Source organism: Ochlerotatus camptorhynchus, unplaced genomic scaffold (assembly GCF_037179485.1).
Source record: "Ochlerotatus camptorhynchus isolate MF236.1 unplaced genomic scaffold, CSIRO-AGI_Acam_v1.1 ptg000392l, whole genome shotgun sequence".
NCBI classification, from domain to species: Eukaryota; Metazoa; Arthropoda; class Insecta; order Diptera; family Culicidae; genus Ochlerotatus; species Ochlerotatus camptorhynchus.
The window spans coordinates 2365668-2393177 of NW_027040879.1; the positions used below are offsets into that span (position 1 = coordinate 2365668).

Below are 27510 nucleotides of genomic sequence, written 5' to 3' on the forward strand. Positions count from 1 at the left end.
GGAAAGACATGCGCAGTATCATGTATGAGAAGTATGAAAGTATGAAAATTATTAAACCGCTATAACTGCAAAAACAAATACCAAAAGGGCCTTTAATAGCTTAAAAAAATCAAAAGTCGTCCTAAAATCAATAATACGGCCATACAGTTCTTATAATAATCTTGTAAATGAGATTTCTCATTGAAACCCAATTGGTCGATGACAAAATAGCCTGGACTTTCATACTAATTTTAAATTGCCTAATGGGCCTTAAAATTGCCGAAATTGCCTGGTTTTCCTATCTGGTTTAAATTTTTCACATTCCGAAATGGACATGTAATCGTCAAACTGAAAACGCTTTAAAAAATTTTAAATAAAAATGTAAGCAAATCATTGAGAACGGTATATTAACTTATGAATCATAAAAAAAAATGCAATGAAATTCTTAAATTAATTTGAAATGTCAAAATTTTAAGAAAATAAGATCCTGGTAAGAAAAATTAGAAGAAGAAAATTTTAACTATTCTATAAACTTTGTTGAACCTTTGTTTAAATATTTAACATTCTATAACTAAATTTTTAGTTCAAGTAATCGTCAAAAGAAATCTTGTAAAAAGTTAATTGAGGGTAATTTAACTATTGGTGATCTTCATTTCAAAAATCATTTTGAATATACCTGCTTAATAATATTTTGGGAGACTTCACAGATATATGCCCATTTCAAACCAATTATCCTATTTGCCTCATGGCATTGTATTCGCTACATCCTGTTCCAGGATTCAGTGAATCCTGCTCCAGGATACAGTGAATCCTAGAGCAGGAATCGGTTAATCCTGCTCCATGAATCGGTGAATTCCAGTAATCGGTGAATTCCAGTAATCGGTAAATCCTGCTCCAGGATTCGGTGAATTCTGCTCATTTGATAATATTTTTCTACTAAATTTTTCCTTACAGTTAAGCCCTCATTTAAGTGTCAAATAATGCAAACAAATAAAGTTTTATATTTGCACAAATAAACGTATACATTATCTGTCAAATTTGTAGCTCACCTGATTTCAAGCAACTTTGTTTAAAAAACTTTTTTTGTACCGTGGACCCCCTGTAATCTGAGCAACACTTCCTGCATATAACCGGGGTTTCTGGTAGCCTTATTTGATGTTTTGTTTTGATTTTGCGTTCCGATTTGCATCGTTCCATTTCGCTTTACCCTATTCTATGTGTTAAATAACGTTTGAGCAACTTTTAGTTTGCAGTGCGTGCAGGTTAGTGGGTTTCAAAATAAAAAGTGTTCATATAAGGAACGGTTAGATTACCAGGGGTCCGCGGTATCTGTTGAATTTACTCATATATAGTATTTTTCCTCAATTGACTCTGGGTTTTTTTGCTATATATTTATATTTCAATTTTCTCAGCAAAGTTGACTCATGATAAATTTTAAATTTTTGAAGCAGCAATTTTTGCCGTGCCTAACTTGTCGATGTATTTGTTTTCCTTGTTTTTTTTCTGGCGATCTTATTTTCCGTGCTAAGCACCAATGCTACCGACCCATCAACTCATGAACCCGGGACCACCGACTTTACTTTCCTTCCGAAGGAAGCCGTGATCAGAGATGTTATGCCATAACGGCTACCAGCAGTCGCTTCGTGTCTGCGATCGGTGAAGAGAAAAAAGAGATGGCATTATTATGCCTTCTCTTTCTAAGAAAACGAAGTGCAACAGAATTATTACTGCAACTTTACACGTTGTGAATAGTCTCGCAATATCAATATCAATATCAAGCATGATATTTTGCTCCAATGTCACACGTGATATTGAGAGTGTATGAGAGCGGAAAAATATGATTTGATTGATGATTTCGCCAACACTGATTCCAGATCCGGTCTAAGAATTTTTCGGTTTGGAAAATTTCTCGACTTCCCTGGCCACAGAGTATGATTGTACTTGCCACAAAATCATACTAATGCAAAAATGGTACAGGCATCGAAAGCTCTCCATTAATAACTGTGGAAGTGTATCTTGAATACTTAGTTGAGAGAACGCAATAAGCAATAAGCTTAAAATGCGAATAGAAGAAGAAGAAGAATAAAAAGAAGAAAACATTAAGCTTGTTGATCACTGTCATGACAACTACAAATTTTTTTAACGTTTGGACAACTACAACCAAACTTAGAGCAACATAAGCGATAAACCATAATTTCCCATTCTAATTCACCGAAATCTCTATACAAAATATAAATCATTGGCGTGACCTGACATGCTCATATTTTGGAATTATGAATCGAACTGAAGGGTGGCTTACCAGAAATTCATCACTTTTTTTTTAAATGAAGCACCCTAATGCAGATACGATCTTTTTAAATGTTCATCGAGTTTTTCAGTGTGGGAATCATCTATTCTCAATCTACTATATTAATGGGTTTTCACGTTTAATTCATTATTATAACAGTTCAGATATTGATTGTTTAAATGATTTCATGTACAGACCAAGATTTTAAGCGCCACCTACAATTATCATGATTAAAATAGGGGAAATATTTATGATATAGGGGAGATGGTAATGTCGGCCTAAATGCCCCTTATTTGGGCCCATACATAAATTCAGCAATCGACTTAATTTTCAATAGCGACCAAAAATATCCACCGATGAGCCCAATCTTAGATCCATAGGCCCACGTAAGAGCTAATTCCTTCATACATTTTCAATATTTAGGGGAAATGGCTCTAATGTTGGCCTATGAATCTAATGGATATTTTCGGTCGCTATTGAAAATTTAGTAGATTGCTGAATTTATGTATGGACCCAAATTAGGGGCATTTAGGCCGACATTACCATCTCCCCTTTATCATTAATATTTCCCCTATTTGTTTATGCAGCTAAAATTGTTTATCTGGGGTTTCTGTTTCTTAAACAAAACGAATTTCATCGCATGCAAACTATTTCCAGAGCAATACAAGATTTTAAAAATTTGATCTCAAAAGAAATCCGCGTCTTCCAATACTAATCCTGTCTACTGTTTTCATTGATTAAAAATACCATTTTCATTACTACTACATGACATTTCAAACTTATTGCTAATAGCATATCAGTTTTTTTCTGCTCTAACTTAGTGTTCCTTGAAGCATATCCACATTTAAATTGAGAACTTTCTATGCCTGCATCATCCTATAACCAAAGAAATAGAAAAATTGTTCAAACCGAAAAATAAAAAAAAAAAACATGACGGGAATTGAAACCAGTTGGCTCCAGTATGGACTTGGTTCGTAGCTGCGCCTTTAACGACTGAGCTCAGAGAGTATTGTTTGCACCCTTTGAAAAAAAAAATAGAAAACTAACAATATATCATTTTCAGTTATTTATGTTCTTGGTAATTTGAATTCTGATGCTTCTGAACATAATTAATCACGCTTACATATGATATTCTTTAAAAAAAACTAATACAATTTCATTTGAAAGGCAAATTACCTTGAAAGTTTATCTTTGCGTCCATGACGTATTGTGCTGTCCTATTTTTTTGTTTTTTTTTTTTCATTTGGCTCTAGCTGTTAAAATTTTTACCGATTCAAACCAAACACCATGCAAATAGGGTGGAATGCTACTTCGTCGTAATCGCCCATTTCCGTTCTATCGATCAGAAAAGTTCATTTTTTCAATGATTTCACCGTACACAAATCAATAATGGGTTTGTTCCGATCCGTTAGCTCATTAGCTACAACATAAATCCCATAAGAGCGCATTGTATGAATATTTACGCTCATTGTTCTCAAAACAAAAGAAGCTCTGCTAGCGTTGTGGACTTTACGTTTATCCGTAGGACGAAGAAAATCTAATGCCGCTTCAATGCTTTTGCACGGAATCAAAAAACAGTATTAAATTTTAAACAATATCTTAACAATTGGTGACTCTTTATCAAATATAGAAGTCATCTTTGACAGAAATATTCCTATTTTTTCAAACCCGTTCAAAAAAGAGAGGTAAACGCGGGTTGTGCTTGGTAGGACGGAAATAAGATCAGAAATCCTAATCTAGAAATTATCAGAGACACACTTGTTGGTCACGTCCAATTAACGGTTCCGGATTTACACGGAAAATCCTTGAGGTCGGTCAAATGGCCATATGAGACATTTTCATGTTATTTTTATATAGGGGAAATGGCTCTAATGTTGGCCTATGGATCTAATATTTGGCCCATCGCTAAAAATCAACTATTTATCAATTTTATGTAGATGAACGCGTCATTGGGACGGTACTTATGGATCTTTTTGGTCGCTATTGAAAATTTAGTCGATTGCTGAATTTATGTATGGGCCCAAATTAAGGGGATTTAGGCCGACATTACATTCATTTCTCCTAAATAGTATTTTTCGATGTCAAACCAAAAACGAACCGTATATAGGGTAAACGCTCCTATAGTTGCGGTACGTTAGAAGCGTTAGGTTCCTATAGTTGTGTATGAAGACTCCGTACACAACTATAGGAACCTAACGCTTCTAACGTACCGCAACTATAGGAGCGTTTCCCCTATGTGACTTTGTGGATCATGCACGAATTATTGCCATAAATACCGGAAATTCAAGGTTATCCAAATCGTGCAGGACAAGTTGATTTGGTCTACTAGATCAACCAAGACTGGAATAATGTCTGTAGTATAGAAATATTCCCAATCAGATTCAAAGTGTCTATGTGGATCATGCATGATCTATTTCCGAGTAATACAGATGTTCTAGGTTCTCCAAATGGTCTTGGAGGTCGGTTGATTTGTTCTGCTAGATCAAACAACACAGGGACAATATCTGTAGTATCGAAATATGTCCAAACAGATTCATAGTGACTATATGGATCATGCAAGACCTATTTACAAGTATTCCAGATGTTCTAGGTTTTCCAGATTGTCCTGGAGTTCAAATAATTTGATCTACTACAGGGTGCGTGACGAATTTTTGCAGTAAATTTCAAATAGTAATTTCTCATGCTTGTGCATCATGATTTAGATATATTTGGCAGCACTGGATAGCTTATACTGTTTGGTGTAAGATTTAAACAAACAATGTTGAGTAAACGTAAAGATGTCGAAACAAGAGAGCAATCTGTCAGCCGTTGTCGCTTTGTTGCGCGCTGGAGTATGCATGAAAGAAATAATTCGGTCGGTAAATGTGTCTGAAAGAACAGTGTATAATATTAAAAAAGGCTTGGGAAAGTGATAAGACGGAGCATCTGCTCATACTGCTAATAAAGCACAGAAATGGCTTACGGAAAATATTTCGTAAATTTGGGAGGAAGAAATTTGGCCCCCAAGCAGTCCCGATATCAATCCGTTAGATTATTTTGTATAGGGCGTCGTCCAACGGGATACCAATAGAACCCCTCACACCACACTTAAGTCGCTAAAAGCTAAAATCAAGGCAGTGATGACGTCTATGGATCGAAACATTTTAAAACGTGAATAAATCGCACAAAAATCATTGCTAGAATAACTAACTGGTGTATTTTTCTCAAATATGCCATTTACTGCAAAAATTCGTCACGCACCCTGTAGATCAACCAAGACTAAAATAATGTCTGTAGTAGCGAAATATTTTCAAACAGATTCACAGTGTCTATTACCATGTATTACCATGTATACCAGATGCTCTAGGTTATTCAAAACGTCCTAGAGTTCAGATGATTTATTCTACTCGATCAACTATGACTGGGATAATGTCTGTAGCATCGAAATATGTCTACAGTTTCATAGTGCCTATGTGTATAATGTGTGATTTATTTCCATATATGCCAGATGTTCTAGGTTCTCCAAATCATCCTGCAGTTCAGATAGTTTGTTCTACTAGATCAACAAAGACTGGGATAATATCTGTAGTATCAAAATATAGATTTTGAATTCCTAGAACATCTGGCATACACGGAAATAGGTTGATATGACCCACATAGAAACTGCAAATCTTTTTGGACATATTCGATACTACAGATATTGAATTAGTCTACGATGATTTAGTAGAACAAATAGTCTGATCTACAGAATGATTTCAGAACCTATAACGTCTTGCAGTGTTGGCAAAATCAGCTATCAAATTATATTTTTCCGCTCTCACACACTCCCAATATCACGCGTGATATTGGAACAAAATATCATGCTTGATATTGATTTTACAAGCTCCTTTGATATTGCAAGACTATTCACAACGTGCAAAAGTTAAGCGTAGAGTTGACTAGACACAAAAATGATTCCGTAGCACATCGTTTTCTTGGAAAGAGAAAGTATAGCTTGCTATCTCTTTTTACCGTTCACCGATGGCAGACACGAAGTGACTGCTGCCAGCCGTTATGGAAGTTTCGGTTGCGTTCGGATGTAAAGCAGAAACCATTAAACTCAATCTCACCACAGTTTGTTGAGATTTGCAGCTGGTGAGTTTTGTTAGCTTAATGTTCTGAGCTGCGGTATCACAGCTTGCAAAATCAACCGCAGCTGTATTCTTGTTGATATTTGTCTACGAAAATCAAACGTGATCATGGGTATTGGTGACATTTGTTTTTTTTTTTGACATTTTCCCAACACTGACGTCTTGTTTACATAGGAATAGGTCGGGCATGGTCCACATGAACACTATGAAACTGCTTGGACATATTTTGATACTACAGACATTATTCCAGGCTTGGTTGATCTAGTAGAACAAATCAACTGAGCTCCAGGACGATTTGCAGTACCTAAAATATCCGGTATACATGTCAATTTGTCGCTTATATGCGACTCGTTTATGATTTGGCAACAAAAAATACATTACCATTCGACAGACCCCAAGGAATTTCCGTGTAAGCCCGGAACCGTTAATCCGACGTGACCAACAAGTGCGAATTATGAAGCCCCGATAATTTCTCGTTTAATTTTGGTTCGGTAAAAAGTTGAGAAAACTACAGCCAAATGAATAATCAAATTTATGACAGCAAAATAATCTGGGACGCAAAGGTTAAAATGAATTCCGCAATGTTTGTGTTAGCACATCAGTCCCTTCGCGATTTTCTCCCTCCCCATGGACATGGAGGTTGACGGTACTGAAGCAAAGGGTTATCTTCAATTTCTTTATATTTGCAACCAGGGTTGCTTCCACTCACTTGCTATAAAAAAAAAGATTTTCTGAATTTTGAAATCATTCGATGTTATAATGATATTTTGTACTTGTTAGATACAAGAAGCGGTTGAAAGGCAAGTGTTTGACTCATGAAACCTGTCAATTTCGCTACGAGAGTGTTACTATAAGCGATTTTATGATTCGTAAGCGTTCACTCAGAGTGAGTGCTCGCGAGTCGTAAAATCGCTGATTGTGAATTGGACAGGTTTCATGTGTCAAACACTTGCCTTTCAACCTCTTCTTGTATCTAACAAGTACAAAATATGATTATAACATCTTATGATTTCAAAATTCAGAAAATCATGTTTTTTAGCAAGTGAGTGGAAGCAAGCCTGTTTGCAACGATGATGATTTCCTATAGTGACACATATCACCTTCTTAATGCTTCAGTATGCCTCAAACGATTAGCTCTTGGTTGTAAATAGAACTTCCTTGATGAAATCGGCTGCTTCATGCAGACTGAGCAATTCTAATTTTAGTATCAGATTTGTTCTATATACAGATGAACTGAGAGAAACTTCTCACGAATAAAGTAATGATCTTCTAGTAAATTTTGCATATAAATTTTTAATATTTTATTTTATTTAAGCATATTATTTTTGTAACAGTCAATTAGCATTAGCATACGATACAATAGGTTTATTATTACTTGCTCGTTTTTGTGTAAAATAATCAATATTTATTGTACTTGTAATTACCTTTGAAAGTTTTTTTCATGTTTTTTTGTGATTTGAAAATTTTCCCAGTTTGGTTACAAGTTTCGAAGCTAACGCATGTCCACAGGCCTAATAGAAAAATAGGCAGAAAAAGTGTATCATGAAGAATGGTTGCATGCAGGGTTGCTTCCACTCACTTGATATAGATGATTGATTTTCGGAGTTTTGAATTCGTTAGATGCTCTAATGGAGATTTGTGTTGTTGGATGCAGGAGAAGAATGGAGGGCGGGTGTTTGACGCATAGAGTCTGTCAATTTCGCTTTCAGAGTGTCGCACTCAGCGGTTTGCGAATACCCTACCCAACCCTCCAACTCCGTAGCACTTATGAGGGTGTCGCTAAGTCGGTGGCCTCTCGTTAAGTAAGTACTACATCAACATTTCCTTCCCTATCCCTAGTTATGGTAAAGATGGGCGTGGCTGAGAATAGCGACAGTCATGCTTCTGTTACTCTTGTTTAGATTGGAACCAATTTTTACTCCCCAGCATTATTCCTGAAAGAAGTCTAACTGAGAATTTCAGAAGAGACGTGAGTGTCGCTAGTATCCAATCTACGAAGTATATCATAACAACGCTAACGCTAACGCTAACATCAGTCCCTTCGCGATTTTCTCGACATCATTAAATGATTCCGCTGTTTTCGCTACTGAAAGTTCAAATCCACAAAATCCGCGAAATTGTAGCAGCCCTGTATTTCTGACCAACCGTTAGTTACCTTATTATCACTGCTTACATTCAGTTTTTTTTTGTTGGTTTTAAAAAACCATCAACATTGCAAATCTTCGACCATCGCCACCATCGGACACCATGGTTTTACTTGTGCCTGCACAATCATCATACCGATTCGCTGGAACTCCACCAACCTCTGTGTGGCATCGGCGGCGGCTACGGAGAATTTGAGTAAACGCGGCAGTAAGTTGAACCTTTCTCCTCGCATGGGAAGCGGCGCTGCTATGCTGCTGTATCGCTCGTCGTTGTTGCTTTAATTGATGACGCAAGATTTACTTTTCCGATTGAATGGAGCGATTCGGTGGGAACGGTGCATTTTTATGCAAGGTTGACTTCAATCATCTCTGGGGTGCCGTTATACGATGTTATAACGCAGAAAGGTGAAGAACCGAAGGCGTATTGGATTTTATGAATGAAATTCACGTTTCAATCGATGGAACTTTGCTTGTGACGTAGGTTGTCGGTTTATGGAAATGTATCAAAGTTATGCATCGATTTTTGTTGTGCTGAGTTGTTCTATTTACGACCATTCAAAGCAAATGTCATATCCACAATTATACATTGTGAACGTCTGAAACTGATGATCATCTGGGTATAAAGCATAAACGTGATTTTCGTAACAGATTCAGGACGGTTGTGAATATAATGCGTGTGGGATTTTACATGTAATCGAGCTTTATACTTATGACAGAGTGGACTGCAGTTAAAAACGAACACAAGAAACATTTCGAGTTGATGAAACAAATGATACTTTGATTCTTGATCTTCAAAAAACAGAAATATCAAATTTACATTGAAGTAATCAATCCTGAAATTGAGTCTAAATTGTATGTTTCATTTATTCCATCACCTGAAAATCCTACCCGGTAAAGCTTGAGGAATCAAGCTAACGGAAAATCTCCAATATTCAAATCTAATTTTAGACCCCTTTCTGGAGGCATTGTGGTATTATTTTACGACACAGGCTACGATAGAAGCACCGATTCGCCTGCTTGGATGCGAATAGCACCGTTATATAAAATATGAAACGCACAAAGTGCCATAAAAGACCAATCGCCATCCAACGACCTCGCAAAGTGCGGCAAATGGGGATGCGTGACCTACGCATCCCTCTTAGGGTAATTAGTGTATTTTTGTCAGGCGATTTCAACTTTCATTGCATTTTCATGAAGCCAGCAATACATAAAGACCAATGTGTTAGGATAAATGTAATCATTAGAACCAGTTCATTAACATTCATCATTAACTAGTTAGTGTCCAAAATGTATTCGTGGCGTCCAAACTATAAAGACAATTCACAAATCAAATGCCCTGCAATATTCTGAGCACTTCACATGGTTAAATGCCCTAGCCTCTTCGGTCTGAAATATGTCACTTACCCCACCGGTCGCTCTCGAAGCAAACCAGCGTTCTCCTCCTTTGATCCCAAGCAAGGAAAAGCAAGAAAATAAGCATCTTCACCGTTGCCAGGCGATTTCCTTTCAACTTTTATGTATGTTGTCAGGTCTGCATTGGGAAGACGGTAATAAGTTTACTCGGGTTCGGGATGTTCGTCGGTTCCTCTTGTGGTGCTTCTGTTTCAGCGTGATAGGTTGTGAGCTTTGTTGGACGATGGAAATTTTTGCTTTCAATTAGGTTGGTACCTGAAGATGAGCTCGCTTGATGGGTTGGGCGTGTGTGCTTAAAAGGAAGCAATTTATGACATTTATTTTTGGATGACATGTTCAACGAGTTTAACCCATTAACGCCCAAGGTTTCACTGTTGAGAAATAGCAATCTTTTCAGTGTGGGCTTGTATAGTAAGGCAAATTAAACAATAGTTGCAATTTCCAAACCTACGACTGGATGCCTTCCTTCAAATAACAACTGTAGTGCGGTAAAAAATCGGTAGAACTGTTTCAAACACACAGTTGGTACTTGAGCGGGTCGGTTTTCATCTCTTTTTGCCAGCGGTGGCGGGGGGGGGGGGACACCCCTCACCATCCCTCTCCAAAGGGGGAGTTTGGTAAAGAGAGATGAAAAAACCGATTTGTACCTTCCTTAAAAGTTGTCCTAGCTCTCTATTCTAATATCTATATGCAATCTTCACACTGCCGTACTCTAACGGAACTATCAACTCTATGCTTTCATCTACTCCATCTATCGTATAAAAATTACCACTACAGTCTGTTATTTGGAATTAGCATCTTCAACTAAATAATTCATGAAAAATTAAAAATGCTATGCTAACCGTTCCAAAATATGTTTTTCAATATGTTTCTGTTTATTTTTTATTAAGTCTTTGAATTAAAAAAAATGGCCCAGTAAGACCCAAATCGGTTTTGGCTACAACTTTGATGAAAACACCCTTTGTAGCGATCAATGCTGTCAAAAATAGTGTTGTTGAACAAATAATTGGTCACTTAACTTATAGTTGTAAAAAAAGTGACTAAAAAGTGACCTGAGGGTAGAAAATTTGTTGTAAAACCGGTAATTCTTAGGAAATTTTATTTTTCCTGAAAAAATCTTTGAAGTCTGAGGAAGTCTTAGCATTATTCAGGAAATTTAATAATGTTCTTACTAAGAATGCATTTTAAATTAAAAAAAAAATATTCATAATTATTTTCATTCACTTATTGAACTTTATAGATCCAGAATGGATTAATCTTCAGTAACAAATACATTTTTGAAATTTAAACCTTCAAATGATTTTTTTTTTTTGGTTCTAGATTATGCATATTTCTCACAAATTTAATAAATTCTTAACTGAAAACTTATAACACTTTTTTTTTAAGAATCTGGAGTCAAATTCCTTGCACGGGTTTAAGGCTCATGGAATTTTATTATTTTATTTCTAAGGACCTCATTTTACGGGAGTTCTGGGGAAAAAATCGATGAGAAAAACATCAACTGCAATCTACTTCCATGGCAGTTCTGAGGAATTTTAGACTTCATGTGAAGCCTAAGCCTAAGATAATTAACTACATGCAAATTTCTACAAGAATGGACTATTTTGAGGTCTTCAGAACAGCGTGAATGTTCCCAAAATATTCCTGAAGTTAATTAAATTGCCATGAAGTTATTTTGTAGTTTGAGAAACTAGCCTGATGCTCGCAATACTTCTCATCATTTTTTTTTTAATTTCTCTAAACTTTTTTGGTTTCCTAGAGCTTCCACAATTTTTCTAACGATCATAAATCTTCTCTAAAGTTTAAAAAATTCATTGAATTTCTCGTAACTTTTTTAAAATGTACGAAATTTCCCTGCTTTGAAATACCTCTGCTCTGAGGATATCTGTTCTTTCTTGAAGTTTTTTTGTTTTTGTTTAGAGCTTTATTAGCGAGATCAATATCTTTCTCGAAGTTCTTAAAACTTCTCTTAAGTGTTACCAGTTCTCATTAAGCTTGTTGTACTACCATGAATGTAATTGAACCGTGTTCTAAAATGTTTAAGCTTGCGTGAACTTTTGGACTTTTGTAAAAACTTCAATACTTTTCTTAACATCTCTAAAGTTCTCTGAAAATCTGGGAACTTCTTTAAATTTCCAGCTAATTTAGTGAAACTAATGGAACTGAACTTGAATGTCCATACCAGTTCCTAAAGTTCTCAGATCTTTCCTTAAGTTCCATAGACTTTTATGAAGTTCTCGAAATGTTTCTGAAGATCTCTGTACTTCTGTGAAGTTTTCGAAGGTATTCTGAAATTTCAGGAACTTCTCTAATCTCTGTTTCTCAATTTGCTTAAAATTCTGTATTTTTTTTTTTCCTTTGGTTTGTTTTTTTCCGTCGATCTTGTTTTCCGTGCTTAGCACCAATGCTACCGACGTGCCAGGAAGGCAGCTCCCACACCTGGACCCTACCTATCGACCCATCAACTCATGAACCGGGGACCAACGGCTTTACTTCCCATCCGAAGGAAGGCGTGATCAGAGATGTTATGCCTCAGAACATCCCGACGGCGCCGACTGGGATTGAACCCAGGCCTGCTGGGGTGAGAAGTAATCCCGCTTACCACTACACCACCGGCGCCGTTAAAAATTCTGTAGACTGACCTGAATATCTTGGTATTTTTTAAAAAAAGAATCCACCATTTTACTGGAATTGATTTAATTGCCTTTAAATTCTTCAATTTTCCATAAGTTTTATAAAGTTTATAAACGCTCACGGAACTTTGCCTTAAATCATTAATTTTTCCTGGAAAGCCTGTACATCTCAGAAGTTTCCTATGCTTACCTCAATTTTTCTAAATTGATCAAATGTTCGGGTAAATTTTCTAACACATATTTATAATTCCCTGAATCTTCTAAAGTTTTCGGATCAATAATAGAATTTTCGAAATATCCCATTATTCTAAGAAACTTCTTGAAAGTCACTGCAAATTTCCTTAAGTTAATGTGATTTTTCTGATGTTATCTGATCTTCCTATCAATTCCTAACAATCTAAAAATATCTAAATTTCTTAGAAGTTCTCTGGAATTTTTTGAGAATATCGGTGCTTGCTAAAAGTTCTCGCTTCTTTTATAAATGGAACCTCGTTGATGTTCTCTAATCAACTAAGATAAATTTTTGATTTTGTTAGATCTTGAAATTTCCATGATATAGCACCCTTGAAATACTCTTACATTTTCCGGATGTTCCTATAATTTTTGTTGCGTGTCAGAAATTTTCTCTGAGCAATCCGAAGTTTGAGGAAATTCCAGTTTCTGAAATTTCCTTGAATTTTTTAGAACTGCCTTTTCATTCTCTGATCTGCCTTGATGTTCTGGAAGCTTCCCTATAATCCTCAACTCTAATGACAGGGCGGCCAGTGAATTTTCATTTTGAAATTCCCGGTTTTTCCTGGTTTTCCCGGTTACAATCTTTAAAAAATCCCAGTTGTAAATATTCAACAAAACGAAATTGAACCTCGAATTGAACGCATTTTTGAGAACGTGCTGAAAGGAATTTACTCATTCCCAAGGTTCTGGGGCTTTAAAATTTGTGTAGAGTCTGAAACAAGAACTTTTTTTTTTAAATGTGTAATTATAACAATCTTTGAGATGCAAGATTGGGAGAAAAAATAATTAAAATGTGAGATTTTGAATTTTTTTCAAGATCACAGATTTGAAAAAAACATACTTTTGAGTCATGGACTCATAATTGTCACGCTCTGAGACTTGGAAGCATTTTAAGGGTTGTAACAAATTACAGAACAATATATAGAATCCAGCGGGCAAATTCTGGAATTTTTAGTAAAATTTAAAAGAATTCAAAGTGTTAATTTCAAACAAATATTGAGAAGGATTCCCACACAGTTTTCGAAGGAGAAGTTCTGAGCAGAATTCCAGAATTATTCTGACATAGAAATACTTAGAAATTGTTAAATGAATTTGGGGGATTTCTGTGGAGAAGAATGCAAGTTCTAAATTATATTGTTAGATAATTTAAGAAGATTTAAGAATGAGTTGCGAAAACAAAAGGTTGCGGAAATTCTTACGTGATTCTGATAAGATTTGTATGGGGATCTTGAGAAAAATGACAGAAGAATTTCAAGAGAAATATGATCAGAATTTAACAAAAAACAGAGTTCTAAGAGCATTCTGGCAATAATTTCAACCCTAGTGCAAAAGATTCATCACAGAACTCCAACAAAATTGTTTAAAAAAAATGGTGATAATTAATCATTTTGTTTCCGCAGAGATGGCGCTGTTCCGCTGGTAGGAAGTGATAAAAATCCCCATATAGAAATTGAGAGAAGTGGGAATAATTCGCTTTCGGTGCATACTCAGGTGAAAAAAAAAATGAACGGCAACCTAAAGAAATTAATCAGGGACTTTGTCGTTCAGTTTTTTCTCGGAAATTATTGTTATACAAGCTACAATTAAATAAAAATGATTTTCCCCATACAATTTTACCTGCTTTACTACCAGTCCCTAGAGAGCTAAAAAAGTTCAAATTTGAGAGAGAAATTCTCGCTCACGACCTCAATCTCTCAACATGCCATGTATTTTGTTGCCACTCGATTTGTGATTTCCCTTTCACAGATTACAAAATAGAGTACCTGACACTACAAAACATGTCTGGTACCTCTATACATGCATTTGCTTTAACATTTGAAGTCCCTCCTTTTTTACATATTCTGCGCAAAAGATACTTTATGCCCATACATAAAATTCAGCGGGAAATTATGTGAGGGGTGAGCTATTTTGTGTGCAGAATGTGTAAAATAGGAGGGACTTCGAATAATAATCTAAATGCATATATAGAAGTACCAGACATGTTTTGCACTGCAGTGTCCTCTGTGAACAATTATAAGAAAACAGATTGTGTGTAGTTTCCGATAGATGTCACCGCAAACAACAGCAGTGACATCTGATGGAACATGAATGCAGAAGCTTGACAAAATGATCAATTAGAAAGAAATTCTTTAAAATACTCCAAGGGGTTTCTAAATAAAATTTTGAAACATTTCTGCTGGTTTGAATAGAGTTAAAAGAAATTTTTGAAAAGATTTTCAAAAGAATCAAATCTCTGGATAGGCTCTTAAATTCTTAAAAGGGGTTGCAAAGAAATTCCAAAAAGGAATTCGACGGTAATTATTACGCAGAGTGTTTTCTGGTTTAAAGGGTGATACGGTCAAAATTTGGTCAAGGGAAAACGCGTGTAAATCGGTGAAATCGTTTATTTAAAAAATCAAATTAAATTTCTTTTTCAAGTTCAATTAGTATAAAATTCAGGAAAATATTCAGTTGGGCTTCCGCTTTTCCAAATCCGAATTGCCGGGCCTTACGCTTGACCCCTGCATCAGATTTTGTACAGCCACCTTGTCCACCTTCTTCGCCGCCGAAAGCCAGTTTGGCTTGAACTGCTGCTCGCCCTTAGCAGTTTTTTTGGTCTTCTTTAGGTTCCGCTTGACAATAGCCCAGTATTTCTCAATTGGGCGGAGCTCTGGCGTGTTGGGAGGGTTCTTGTCCTTGGGAACCACCTGCACGTTGTTGGCGGCGTACCACTCCATGGCCTTTTTACCGTAATGGCAAGATGCCAAATCCGGCCAAAACAGTACGGAACAACCGTGTTTCTTCAGGAAAGGCAGCAGACGTTTATTCAAACACTCTTTCACGTAAATTTCTTGGTTGACAGTCCCGGAAGCTATGAAAATGCTGCTTTTCAAGCCACAGGTACAGATGGCTTGCCAAACCAGATATTTCTTTGCGAACTTTGACAGTTTCATGTGCTTGAAAACATCTGCCACCTTTCCCCTTCCTTTTGCCGTATAAAACTCCTGTCCCGGAAGCTGCTTGTAGTCGGCTTTGACGTAGGTTTCGTCGTCCATTACCACGCAGTCAAACTTCGTCAGCATCGTCGTGTACAGCCTCCGGGATCGCGCTTTGGCCGTCGTATTTTGTTTATCATCGCGATTTGGAGTCACTACACGATGCACGGTTGTATACGATACACCCAGCTTATTTGCGGCATCTCGGAGAGAGAGGTTAGGGTTTCGCTTGAAACTACCGGCAACTCTCTTTGTCGTCTCAGCGGCTTCCGGTTTTCGATTTCCCCCCGATCCAGACTTCCTGGCTGTCGACAAACGTTCCCCAAACACTTTAATTACATTTGTAACGGTTGATTTGGCAACTTTTAGCGATTTTGCTAACTTTTCGTGCGAGTAGCTCGGATTTTTGCGATGCGCGAGCAAAATTTTGATACGCTGCTCTTCTTGCTTGGACGGCATTTTGACAACTGAAGAGTGAATTCCAAAATCAAAATAGGAGCAACATTCTACACACACACACCTTCAAAATGAGGGGTGTTCAGGTTTTTTAAATGCAAAATTGAAAGAAATACGTCAAGTTGATATTGACCAAATTTTGACCGTATCACCCTTTATTTCAGAACAATTTCAAGATAATTCAGAGCAGAATTGCAAATTTATTTTAGAATTCATATCATGAGAATTTTGAACAACGAAACTTAAAACCACGGATAAGTATTTATTATGTTTCCAAAGTCCAGCATCTTCAATATTTTCTTTTAAGGACTTGCACTTGCATCTTCTTTCATTTCTCACATCTACTTGCATCACAAATCATCTTTTTGCAGGAAATCTTCAGAATCGTCATGAATCTTCTTTCTAACTACTCAGCATACGTGCAGCTAACCCCAGCAAAACACAATTTTTCCTGCATTGTAGATAGAGTCGCCCCCCTCGATGTGAAACATATATCAAATAGACAAGAAAAATGATGTAGGTATATATATCATTTTCCAGGATGCTTTCAAGAACTGGCTGTGTTGGTGTTTGATTAGATTAGAGTAGATAGGTAGGGTCCTGGTTTGGGAGATATCTCCCTGGCGTCGGTAGCATTGGTGCTCAGCACCTTCCTTGATTTTTTCCGCCGATCTTAGAAAAGAAATCAAGGAAAAAAAAATATAATAATCGAGTTTTATGAAAGACTTGTTGATCAAAAATCTGAAACAAATCCTTCTGAAAAGTAGTTTTTATCGTAGTAACAGCAAGTTGATCAGGAATTGGTCGTAATTGTTCTATGAAATAAGGACTTCAGTGACCTTTTGGCGACAAATTTTGCTTACTGAGCAGAAAATCATGGGTTCAATCCCAAGCTCCTTTACATTACTGAGTTATACTTTAAATCTGCATTCTATCATAATATGATGTAAAGCGTAACGAAATTCGGTTGGAGGGCGGGTACGTAAAGGAAGTATTATTTGAGTTTTAGGAAAGACGCGTTGATTGGGAATTCAAATGAAATCCTTGTCAAGAGCAGTTGTTGTTGTCGTCGGTGAGGTCACCGCCGGGATAACAAGTTGAACGGAAACTTGATCGTAATTGTTTTGCGATATAAGGAGCTCGGTGACCTAATGGCGACTGATTTTGCTTACTGAGAAATTTATTGTAGCATATAAGCTTGATTAAGTATTTTAAGTCTTCATTGTAAACCTGGGTAGCTCGGAAAATTAGATTCCCATTGATGTTTTAGTATTGTGATAATGCTGTTATTTCAATTCCCAAGTAACCATAGACACATTATTTCGCTTTTTTGACTAGAGGTTTTGATCTAATTTCCGTCCTACTAAGCACAACCCGCGTTTTGCCTCTCTTTCTTGAACGAGTTTGAATGAAAAATTGAATATTTATGTCAAACATGACTTCTAAATTTATTCACCTTTTCAAACGCACCGTTGGATTTGATAAAGAGTCTCAAATGGTTGAGATATTGATTAAAATCTAATACTGCTTCTTGATTCTAAATTCGTCCTAAGAGTTTCAATTTCGTCTTAACTCATTGAAACGCCATTAGATTTTCTTCGTTCTACGGATAAACGTATAAAAAGGAGATTCGCTAGGAGCGCTTTTGTTTTTTGTTTTGAGAACAATGTACGTAAATATTCATACAATGCACTTTAATAGGATTTATATTGCAGCTTATGAGCTAACTCATCGGAACAAACCGGATTTGTGCACGGTAAAATCATTGATATTATTGATCTTTTATGATCTATAGAACGTAAATGGGCGATTACGACGAAATAGCACTCTACCCTATATACAGCAGTGTTTAAAGTTCTGATGAGGCTCGTATTGGCCAGAAAGATCCACTTATTCGGTTTATTGGTTACTTGGTTTGAGATAGAATAAACTTACAATATTTCGCAGGTGAAAGCGCTGTTTTTACGATTTCCCACCGGAGGAATCCGCCCAAAAATTGTGTACTCTATAAAATGTATCGAAACCTTTTTGATTGTAGTTGTAGATTGTACTTGACCACTCTTTATAGGTAAGGAGTCCATGTGGTATTTCATGAAAAAATGTCCAGAAAGCACTAGTACATAAAGCTGATGAGGGCATGTTGCCAAAAATGGGTAGGAACCAGGGGTTGAAACAGTTGACGTTTTTTACTACACTCGCTTCGTTGTCGTGCGCGACAGTCTGGTTGTATTCATACACTTATGATCTACCGTCATCTCTCTCACACAACACAACCGGTAGAATAACATTCGGGCAAAAATAAAATTATCTAATAACTATCATATGACATGAGTGATTTCGTTCTAATTCCTAAATTTGGTGTAAATTAAACCATTTATGATCAAAAATGATATTCCTAGGACATCATTGCTTGCTATTTTCCGAATTCACACAAGCACAACATCAGTAGCTCTTATTATGAGAAAAACTAAAATACATATTTTCGTGACGGTCTTCGGCGGCAGTGTCGTATGACAGAGCCTGTCGTATGACATTTGAGTTTGGTACTGTACTATGATAGCTTGTTTTGCAAGTGTCGGAAGCAAAGGCAGTCGATTATCACAGAAAATGTGTCGACTACCGTGACCGCTTACAAGACTGGTAGGAACGGCATCTGAATGTGATTTGCCGTTGACATACGGTTTCGAAAATGAAGAGAAACTAAGGTATTCCATTGTTAGTGGTGTTCGCGCCACGAAATTGCAGATTGATGGAACTGATATTTGGCTACCGTCACTCGGATCCAGCAATCGAATACAGCCGATTATATTTTATCTCAAGCCAGAGGATCATATGTATTGTATATGTAAACAATGGCTTTAGCCGTCGATTTCTCGCGAATAAAAGCTCACTCATGAAACATAATGATACCAGCGGGTAGAGGAACGTTTTCGCCCCTTTGAAATGTTGGCACTGAATTGGACACTTCAAACTGGTTCTACATAGGACGGGACAAGCGAACCGTCTTTGATTGGAACAACAATGCAACAATAACACGGATGCTTCCTGTGGATTCATTTGGACTAACTCGGTGAGATCGTATCTGATTTTATCTATTTAAAATAAATTTTCATGATTCTCATAAATTTGACAAATTCTTAACGGAGTTTTCTCCATGCATCCCATTTTTTGTGTCTTTAAAATCATCATTGAACGCCAAATGGATTGTCTGCACATTTTTTACCATGTGATGGAACATTACTGTAAATCATATATGTTAAAACATTATGTTAAATACTGGGTTGGGGGGGGGGGGCAGCCGAGGGGAATCAAAGGATTTGTTGACTGGAAGAGGGTTCGTGGATTTTCCAGTCCCTTTTCACGTGATTACAGATGGCCATCTGGTCGTTTTGGCCAAAGGTCTTCAATGAAGCTGATTCACCCTGCTGCAACAAACCATCAGGCATAACTTTACAACCGGTAAAGTATCTACACACATTGGTAATCATTGCACTGATGGTGGGCTCCATTCACATCACATCACTTACTTTCACAGGTTTTTAATGTGTCCGAACGTCAGTTCTCTAAATATAGTTTCTCTGAGGTTCTTGGTTCTTCTTTAAAGTTTTCACATTGTTTTCCAGTTCTCTGGATTTATCTGAAGGTTTCTTGATTTTCTTGAAGTTCGCTGGGTAACCCTGAAAGTTCGCTGGATAACCCAGCTGTTCCTAAGAATACTTAAAAGTTCCTACCGTTTCCCTGAAGCAGATGGAACCATAAGTTTCCCTGAAGTGCTCACAATTTTACAGAACCGTACTATCTCGCAGTATGTTCAACAAACTTCTCCTTCTTATTTCATTCGTAGGAACTTGTTTAAAGTTCCTATGATTTTTGTGGACTGCTCCTTAAGGAACTTCCCCAAAGTTCTTGCTTCTCTTCTGCTGATATTCCTGAAGTTGCTCTGAAATCAATAAAATGTCTCATAAGATTTCTTAACTTCCCGACATTTTCTGTATTTCCGTGAATATCTCGGGACTTCTGTGAAATTTCTTGATATGACTAAAGGGTGTCCACGATGAAATTGCCACACACAAAATTGATTCGCAAAATTCGAGTTTTCATCCGATTGCCATCAAATTTTCAGGGATTGAGAAATAACTATTAAACTTCATTTTACCATTTTACTCGTATTTTATTTACAGTCCATACGGTAGCTGGTGGCCGCGTATGGTTCCTGGGGAAACGCGAACCTCCTCCCAGATGGCCATGAAAATGCAAGAACATATGTTTTCGTTGAAGGAAATATTGCGACAGAGGTAATTGCCATTAGATATTTTTGCAAACAGTGACAGATACGGACATGAAGATCCAGTGGACGTGCCGGGCAAAGGTGTTATATCTAGATAGAGCTGGAATTAGGGCGTAACAGTTTTTTTTTCAGCTCTATCCAGATATCCTAGACAATTGGTAAGTTTCAAATTCGCTGTTGTCGTCTTTGTAAGCGACGTCGTATTCGCTGTAGTATTCGCCGTCGTAGTCGCCATCGTATTCGTGGGAATACGCAAATGCCCGCACCTTGACCTTAACCCCGGCCATAAGATTCTGCACAACCTGTGAATCAACCGTTTTTTGCATGTAAACCCATACTTTCTTCAGTTTCTCGACTGTCTTCACTACCTTAGGTCGTTTAAGAAGGTGCTGCTTCATAATCGCCCAGTACTTCTCGATGGGGCGGAGCTCCGGAGTGTTGGGAGGGTTGAACATTTTCGGCACGAAATTGACTTTATTGTCCGCATACCACTTCAGCACGTCCTTGGAGTAGTGGCATGAGGCCAAACCCGGCCAGAAGATTGTTGGTACGTTGTGGGCCTTCAGGAGAGGAAGCAGCCGCTTCTGGAGGCACTCTTTTATGTACACCTGTCCGTTCATCGTGTCCTGGGTCACGAAAGGTGCACTCCGCTTCCCGCACGTGCAGATGGCTTGCCAAACCAGGAATTTCTTCGCAAATTTGGACATCTTCTGAGTGCGGACATGCTCCGGAACGCTGAACTTATCCTTGGCCGTGAAAAACAGGTTTCCGGGGATCTGTTTGAAGTCGGCCTTCACATATGTTTCTTCGTCCATGATGCAGCATTCAACTTTCGTCAGCATGTTGAGGTACAACTTCCTGGCACGGGTTTTGGCGGACTTGTTCTGCTTCTCGTCGCGATTAGGGGCCTTTTGTACCTTGAACGTTCGAAGCCCAGCCTTAGTTTTGGCCTTCTGGACAAAACTTTGGCTTAGGTGCAGCTTCTTAGCCACATCCCTAACGGAGGCGTTCGGATTTCGGTTGAAGGCCCCAACTACGCGGTTGTGATTTTTGGTGTTGTACGGAATACTTTTTCCTTCACTTCTGGGCTTCCGATCGGTGGTCAACCGTTCCTCGAACCGCTTAATCACTCGCGACACCGTGGAATTCGCGATTCCCAACGTTTTAGCGATGGAACGATGCGAGATATCCTTGTTCTCGTGATGAATGCGCAAGATTTTATCACGCACGAGCTGTTCTTTCGACTCCATTTCCGCGAGTTTTGATCACAGGACTTTAAAACTTGCAGGATGTAAATAATGCACTATGAACTAAATCCACCCAAATTTTCATTAAATTCTACCCAACGGTTAAAAAGTAAGAGCAATTTCATAGTGTGGCAATTTCATCGTGGACACCCTTTATTGTCAATTTTCGGAACTTTTTGAAGAGTCTCGTTATTTTTTTCTAAATTGAATGGAACTGCCCTTAAGCACTCGAAATTTACATGACATTCTCGAAAGTTCGCTGAAGTTCCTGCAGTTTTCCTGATAACCATGGATCATCCCTGAGGTCTCAGAACTGATTGAATTTGCATAACTTTCCTAATGAACTTAAATCTCAACACAGCAAAAGCTTTGTTAATTTACGTATGGCACATTGATTTATTTTCTGGCCTGAGTCGAAACATACAGCAACAAAACATTAATTTGACATAACAGTATATTAATAATCCATTCATTTGCATTGATTTTATATGTGTGTATAAACATCAAAGGTAAAAGATCAATTGAAATTGATTTGATTTCCAATGAACAACGATATAAACACACATGAACGAGTCAATTTCCGCTTTAATAAATTGAATTTCCGATAATTAAACGTATTATTTTATACTAAAATATGATTGATTGAAAAAACAATCTAAAAAATATGCACGGTTAAAAGGGCCGGTTTTGGCACGAATGTGAATGTTTCCTATAATTAGCGATTATTCAAAATGTCGTGCAAATCGGAGAAGGTCGATTGGCGTTAAACTATTTATATGGTTGTTACAAACTTCGATCTTGGAAATTACCTATATTACATACACTTAGTGAACCTTCAATGCAAGCCAAACGTTTCATCTTGACCATGGTGAGTTAATTTGCTCGTCCAGAAGACTCTGAACATCCAGTCATTATGGCATAATTTCTACTGCCCACCAGAACCTTACAAAGGCAAATGTTCTTCATTTTTAAGCGTCGTTTAATCTCTTAAATCGGCTGCCAAAAATGGCAGTTCCTATCAGGGAAACACTCAAGTCCTCTGCCGGTTTAATTCCGGGAAAGCTCAGCTGCTTCATTATGGCTGCCATCACTGCCAGAAGCTGCAATCAACGTCGTCGTCATCGCTTTAGTAATTTCGTTTGACATTCGCAGTAATCTAGCAGCGTTAAATCTGACACCGAAAATGGAAAATCAGATATCTCTCGAAAGCTTCATCACGATGCTATCCAAGCTGCAACTCGATGGCTACACAGAGAAAAAAGAAGCGAATAAATGACTATGAAAAAAAAAGACAAACGGTACGGTATGAATGGGAATCACCCTCTGCCTCTACTCTCGGAACAGTCAGCGGGATGTCGTTTTATCTAAGCACACTTCAATTCACAGCATGTGTCAGGAAGGCTATATAAATAGGAGGAAAAAGGGAGCAATGAAAGGCAGGAAAGGCGGGAGACTTCCACGGTGATGATAATCAAATAAAATCCATTGGATCATTACACACAAGCGTCAGGTCGATTGCAGGGGAACTCCGACCCACATTGCCTCTCCGGAATAGGTGACAAGATGAGGGAGTAAATTGACGTGAAGCTGTTCGAATTTCCAGACGCCCGAAATCACGCACCGTGTAAGAGTAAGCAAAGCACGCAGCACGTGTCTTCTCCTCCCGGAGTGGAAAATCCCGCGTTTATTTTTAGACTTATCGATTGGAAGTCGACCGACCGACCGACCGTGGCCAGTACAGAGTAGTTGGCAGACCTCAACAAAAAGACGTGTCTCCGAGGAAAAGGTCAAGAAAAAAATTTCATTTCAAGGTTCACTTCAAGGCAAGTGGTGCTGCCGGTGGTCAGAGACTAGGCCAGGATCAAGCAGCTCCATCACCACACCATCCAAAACTATGATGTGTCCATTTGTTTGAGCAATGGAGAGGGTGTGTAGTAGGTGCCAGAGATCGGCGCAGGATCCAGAAAGGAAGCAAAGGCAACTCGATATCGCGTCTCACACCGGTTGCTCCCCTGGCGACTCTTACCTTCAGCGAGTGACGATACTCGACACTCGGCACTCGAGAGGATAAAAAGATCCATTAACTTTATTATTGCAGGAGCATTTAGAGCATATTAGCACTGCAAACTCGTGGCGCTGCGTTTAAACGCTGAACGACCAGAGCACAGGGGCGTCGACCTTGGAGCTCAATGGAAAACATGTGGCTTTTTGCCGTGATGGAGTGGGAGTCTTTACTCTATTGATTACATTTTTCGCATCACCGACACACCGACCGACGTGCTTCAACACCGTGCGCTCACTCAAGGACATTAGGAGGATTCACAGTGCTAGAAACAAGGTTTCAACTTGCTGAAGGTAGGATTCCTCGAACCATGCATGCATTGAACTGTGAAGATGGTACTTACCGGCTTTTCGTCGTGCACGCCACAAAACGGGCGGAACGGTATTACCCGGGGATGCCAGCGTGATAGCCTGTGGTGGTCCTGGAAAAAGAGGATTGAATAGAAAATTAGTTAAAATGCTTTAATGTGAAATGCCTATTCATTTTGTTGAATAACTGGCCAATGAATTTCCTATGAAGAGTGGACCCTCCTTAATGACACCATTTGGTAAAGCATCGATTGTCAACTAAATGTATCCCTCTAATGTTATAACCGTCCTTTAAGCGGGGAAAATTTATTTAGTCAGGATAAAGATCGACATTTATTTTTTGATCGCTACGCTTGAAATCTGACGTGCTTATTTTTTCTGCGTGTTTTTCTTCAGCGGATTTGAATTTTTTTTGGCGTAAACATCATTTGTTTGTGCCGTAATTGAGTTGTAAGTGTTCATGGAATTGTGTTATAGTGGATTGCCTCCCAGGAGCCCGGTTCTCCGAGTTCGGATGTCACACTTTCGGCGTGTAGTTCTATCGAGAGTCTCGTGACCGCGGGCGAGTTTGAGCCCGGTGGAGATTCAGTGGCTGACGTTGCCGTGAACCAGCAAGTTTTCCGCTTACAAAAGTGCTCGGCTGCTGGTCTCTCATCGGTGTCGGAGATTACGAGTAATCTGAAGGATGCCTTGCTTTAATACACCCAAGACTGTACGGTAGCTGGTGGCCGCGTATGGTTCCTGGGGAAACGCGAACCTCCTCCCAGATGACCATGAAAATGCAAGAACATATGTTTTCGTTGAAGGAAATATTGCGACAGAGGTAATTGCCATTAGATATTTTTGCAACCAGTGACAGATACGGACATGAAGATCCAGTGGACGTGCCGGGCAAAGGTGTTATATCTAGATAGAGCTGGAATTAGGGCGTAACAGTTTTTTTTTCAGCTCTATCCAGATATCCTAGACAATTGGTAAGTTCCAAATTCGCTGTTGTCGTCTTTGTAAGCGACGTCGTATTCGCTGTAGTATTCGCCGTCGTAGTCGCCATCGTAGTCACCGTAGGCAGTACCATTCACATATTTAAAATTGTTGTTCAGTACCATGCTAAACATAATTATATTTTGGCGTGAAGTGTTGTGGTTTTTAGAAGCTCAATTACCCTGGAGGAATCGTTTTTGGTTAGTGAGTAAAATGTCATGGGTTTAATCCCAAGCTCTTTCACAACCAAACAACCGCCATCATTTGAATAGCTTTTTTTTGAATCGGTCGTTGATTGTGGTAATGTAAGGGGCACGGTGGCTATAGAGCTACCGTTTTTGCTTATTGAGTAGAAGATCATGGGTTATCCGGGGTTGGATTTGAGTAAGTAAAAACAAGAAGATTAGTGTAAATACAACAACTATTGATGCATTTTAACCATTTTGAGCCAATTTGTGCTTGGTGGAGATAAACAAAGTGATATAGAAAGGTAGGATGACGAAGGAATCTTAAGGTGACCTTACCACACCATCCTGAGCTGTGAGCGATCATACCATTTTAATAACAAAACTTAATCATCCAGAAGCCTAGAAAACAAAGACTTCTGATCACCTGATGGTCTTTGGAATATATTCAGAGCCATCGTGCATCATGAGAGAATATCAGAGTGATGTGATTTGAATTGATAAACAGTTCCAGCATGCATCATTAATTAACTTTTGTATATTTCACGGCGTAAATTGAACAATTTATTGATTATTGGATTATCACACTGTACGCCCCGAAAAAGCAAACTGCTGTGAATTTTTGCCCGTTTTCAAGAAAGGAGTTATCATAATAATACAAAACGCCAGCTGATATTTCCCGGAGACTTTACAAAATGATCCAATCAAGTGCAGTCATCATGCAAACATAGCTAGGATTTGCTGTAGTTCATATTTCGCAAATTTGCTTTCGAGTGTTATGACGTCGTGACCATCCTCTTCCGCAATGTTAACCTTTTTTCCTCTACCAAAACATACGTGAGGGCGAGATCTCCGCACCTTGTTAGTACTCGGTGGCTTCCTGTACTAGAAATTAGTATATGCTGGATGGTATGGTGCTGGATAATTTCATTGACATACGACTTATAGAGATCTTAAAACACATGAAGGACTTTGGAATAATTTCCAAGCGGTTGTTTTTCATATGAGATATGGATTATGGAATACTTGGAAATATCTTTGGAATCTTGAAAAATCCTGAAATTCTCAATGTGATCTCTTATCACTTGTTGTTATTTTAAATAATTTCTGAGCAACCTGGAATCTTGAGGATATCTTAGATATTAGATTTGAATTGTTGGGTAGTTGAAAATCGTCAGAATGATACCTGATCAAACTGAAGTCTTAAACAAATATTTGAGGACTTTTGGAGATGTCTGATCACCTGGAGGTCTTTGACATAATTTCTGCAACCTGCTATTGGAAAGCATTTTTGAGAGATGTGATATGAAATGTTGGGCAGATTAAGATCTTTAAAATCATACATGATCAAGCTGAAGTCTTGAACAAATATCCTGAGAACTTTTAGGAAACCTTTAATCACTTGGAAGTCTTTGAACTAATTTATGAGCAATCTGGTATCTTCAGCATGATCAAACTGTACAAGCTGAAGTCTCGAACAAATACTTATGAGGAATTTTTGGAGATGACCTGGGGATCTTTGGAATAATTTCTGAGCAACCTGGTGTTTGAGAGGATAACTGGGAAATGTGATTTGAATTGTTGGACAATTGAAGATCTTCAGCATAAAATATGATCAAGCTTACATCTTGAACAAATAACCTGGTTGGTGGTAAGAGACATCATAATCAGCGATACGCTAGGCTTGGGTGATTTATTCGAGGTCATGAGTCGATCAGAACTGTTTGAGGATGTTGTTTCTACGGTGGGCCGCCTGGTCGAGTTCTGGGTTTAATTTTGTCGGGAGCATATTACTGGCAGCTGGTGAAAATTTCGTCTACCACCGATCAGGTTACACCTTCGTTTCTGCACACGTTTTATGTGTACGGGTAGTATAGGTTGGATTGTTTCCAGTTCCTCTTCCACTGCCCACTCCACTCACGTTTAAATGAGAATGAAGCTTAATGTTGGCCATGAACCATGGCCATGAGATAGTGAAATTGAAAATGTAATCACAATCACAAAAGTCTAGCTTCAGAGTTGCCAAGCTCATGGAATATTGACACCTTGATTGATACAGTTCGGCCTACTCTGAAACAATTAGCATAACGCTTGGCACAGCTTTCGGCACTGCCAAATTTCTTGGCACAGATTAAGGTGTGCAGAGTTGAATGCCCCTTGATGATGGATCAAATTTCGCAATCTTTTATTATTTGAATTCTAAGAATTT

At 38.1% G+C, this 27510-nt stretch overlaps 1 protein-coding gene across 3 annotated transcripts in view; it reads right to left on the minus strand.

Annotated features, from left to right (window-relative positions):
* Positions 1-27510, minus strand: part of Pde11 (Phosphodiesterase 11) — a 439247-nt gene that overhangs the window by 241705 nt on the left and 170032 nt on the right. For all 3 annotated transcript variants that reach the window (XM_065233210.1, XM_065233208.1, XM_065233209.1), the window contains one exon: positions 24171-24248. The gene's annotated coding sequence lies outside the window, so the exon portion shown is untranslated. The remainder of the gene's footprint in view (positions 1-24170; positions 24249-27510) is intronic.